This window comes from Belonocnema kinseyi, chromosome 10, assembly GCF_010883055.1.
Source record: "Belonocnema kinseyi isolate 2016_QV_RU_SX_M_011 chromosome 10, B_treatae_v1, whole genome shotgun sequence".
Taxonomy (NCBI): domain Eukaryota; kingdom Metazoa; phylum Arthropoda; class Insecta; order Hymenoptera; family Cynipidae; genus Belonocnema; species Belonocnema kinseyi.
In genome coordinates this window covers 64,856,321-64,859,728 of record NC_046666.1, presented here as the reverse complement: position 1 = coordinate 64,859,728, position 3,408 = coordinate 64,856,321, and the positions used below count along the sequence as shown (strand labels likewise).

Genomic DNA, 3,408 nt, shown 5'->3' with positions numbered 1-3,408 from the left:
CTCAATTTAAAAAAATCAGTGTTATTCACTGAATTTTTTTATAGATAATTATTCGAACTTCATTATATTTTCCTAAATAAATTAATCTAAAATTACAATCTTTTAATAAAATACTAAACTAATTTTTATTTTTCACTTATGTTTAACTTACCAATATTAAAATTTAATTTTTTTGTTTTTAAAAGAATACATTTTTAGATAAGTTTATATATGAAAATATAAATTATTTCGAGTGATTATTCATAAATGTCAATTATAAATATCTTCATCTGGATTAACTATTTATAAAAAATGCTTTAGGAAGAAAGTTCTCCATTTGGTAGTCAAATCTTTCAGAATTTTATGAATTAAGAAAAAAAGTTCAATTTTCAAAGAAGTAGACGCAAATTCTCAACCAAAAATGATGAATTTGTAACAATAAATGTAATAGTGGATATTACAAACAAGAAAATATTTTCATTTTAAATAAAAATAGTTAAATTGAATAAAAAAAGACGAATTTCCAACAAAATACATCATTTTGAACCAAGTGGTTCACGGGCGTTGGAGCCGTGTGGGCTGGGTAGACTTGAGCCCACCCATAAAATAACTACATCTAATTTGATCTAATAATGAAACGAACCTAATGCCTATCTGAAATTTCTATTTTTGAACATATTTTCAGTGAGCCCACCCATGTAAAAAAATCGTTCCGACGCCCCTGAAATAGTTGCATTTTCAACCCAGAAAATTATTTTTTTTTAACAAGAAAAAAGAAGAATTTTTAAAAGAATACATACACTTCTAAACAAGTAGTATAATTCAAACACAATATTTTTTTTCATTTAGAAAAGTGAATTTTGTTCAAGACAGTCGACTTTTCAAGTCGAATGAATGAATTTTCAGCCACGAAAAAATTGATTTTCTTTTTTAAAAAAGTGAATTTTGAACTAAATAGTTGATTTTTAGTATAATTTTTTTAAATTAAAATAGTTATTAAAATACACTGCAGTCCCGCTATAGAAGCCGTTTCAGGGGTACCCTTTATCTCCTTCGTACAATCTCGGGACTCATCAAACCATAAGTAATCAGGGCTGTGTGAATCATTTCTGTTGAAGTTTCGTCTTAAAAAATTTGTTGTATTTTTGCCATTTTTATTTAATGATGTCATAATGAGCGTGAACATTTTTGTGCTCGAAAATCAAACTTTATAAAAGTACTGATTTTTAAATATGTACGTACATATATAAGAGGGTGGCCATTTTAATGAGGGGAAAAATTCCCGGTGTTTTTCTCGGCTCGCAAACATTGTTCACGGTCAACAAATAAATTCTGCAAAATAGCCTGTTTTGATGCACCTGTTTTCATTTCGTCTAAAAGCTTATATGTCCCTTCGAAAGATGCACGCTTCCTCTTGTTTTCTCTTGACATTTTCGTAATTCCTGGCTACACTGGCCATGCAACGCATAACCTAAACACTGAGTGACTAAAAGCGAACTGAAGCGAATATTCTGCGATATATTTTCCACTGACTGAAAATGACTGAAGCCGACGACACGATTAACTGCCAAGGATACTGCCCGCTTTTTTCATTCCCTCCCGCGCTGCTAGGCGCTGCCCAGCAGCGTTACTCTCTCACCCCCTTGGACCACCTTGTCCTCTATTACGGGAACATCTCTTGCGGGACTAAAGTGTCGCAATAGAATTATAATAGTAGTTTTCGACCAAATAGTTAATAAGTTATTGCAACTTAAACCTCAACTTAAAACAAAAAGTTAAATTAAAAAAAATGCAATTCCTTTTTCCTACACAAAATCAAAAGTTTAATAAAAAAGGAAAAAGAAAATTAAAAAGTCAATTCAAATTAAAAATTATTTTCTGATAACTAGCAACAAAATGTCTAGTAGCTAATTGATGGCAAAAAAAAGTTTTATGGGATAAATAGACATGTAAGTCAAAGCTTAGTAGCATTTCATTAGTCTTAAAATATGAAATAACCCCAATTAGTCATTTTTCATAACACACGTATCGAAAATTTGACTTTCGATGCCCCCGTCGTTGCTCGAAAGTTGTGTTTTCAACCCTAGACTAGAAAGTAGAAACAGGCGACTGCGAAAGTAACTTTACGACGTAACCGGTATCCAAAGTATATACATTCTACTTTATCTGCAGTTGTCTGCAGCCATTCTCCCTCTTATCGAACCTCGTTTCGAGAATCGTGTCATTCTAAACTATATCTGCCACTGTCTACGTATTTACAAAGAATAACAACTTTGATAAGACGCAAAGAAGTTTCAGGCATCTCAAGTCAAATTTTCGATATTTTTTTTATGAAAAAGTGTGTGTGCAAGTCGGAGCGAAGCAACAATTTCACTCATGTGATATCTGCCCTCGCTTCGCTCGGGCAGCTAACTTGACACTCGTGCAATTGTCGCCTTTCGCCCCTTGTTGCGCAATATACTATTCTATCCTGCGGTGTCACAAAATCGGTGGCCGACAATATATACGCGTGTTTTTTTTAAGGAAATAAAATGACATGTATTTTTCCGGTTTGACGAAAAACATTTTTTGATAAAATTAGTATTTTTTAACTGTTAAAGTTAATGACGTTGATAAATGTTGAAGAGTTTTGTACAATTTTTTCTGCAGTGTGAAATTATTTAAACTAATGCCGATGGGATATTCAATTTCCCAATTCAAAATCATTTGTTTTGTGCACTTTTAATACAAAATGCGATTCAGAAAGTGTGCTTATATATAAAAAGGAATGTCCCATCTGTATTATTTTAAATTATACGGCATAATAAACAAAAATAATAGGCATATTTTTATTTTGCTTTGACTATGCAAATTTCCAGTCACCCATGAATATTTAAACAGTCGCTTTTTTTGGACCACTCTATTGTTCATAGCTAAAAAGTAAAAGAAAAACTGACAATTTGAGAGAAGCCGTAACTTTCTAGTATTACTGCAAGAGAAGATGGTTATAGACAGTAAGAATTGTTTAAGCAACAATTTTTTCTTACAGAATTTTATTAACTACTCTTTATTAACTATTGTTTATTAATGATACAAAATTAATGTAATATACGTCCTGAAAGAGAGTTAGGTAGCTCCGAATAACCCTGTAAACAGGCAGATTGGCCGGACCTCAATGGCCTCCATACAATTTTTGGCCTCCTGCATGAATTATTAATTCCCTAAGTATTGTAACCTAGTATTGTTTTAGGATAAGATAGTGTAGTGTCCTTTTATAACACCACGTTAGTCCATTCATCTGGTCGGAAAATTAGTGCAAATGTGTTAATTTCTGGGACAGTCATCTTTATTCTCTTACAGTCTGTCAAGTTAAAGCGTGGGTGGCTTTACTCGCAGTCGGTAAGGTGTATCGACATGATTTTGGTGTCAAAATATTAAGAAGAGCTCCCT

General features: G+C 32.2%; 1 protein-coding gene across 2 annotated transcripts in view; it reads right to left on the bottom strand.

The window, feature by feature from the left end:
- The window catches only part of LOC117181704, a 176,966-nt gene that overhangs the window by 168,982 nt on the left and 4,576 nt on the right, over window positions 1-3,408 (bottom strand). The gene's annotated exons all lie outside the window — the stretch shown is intronic.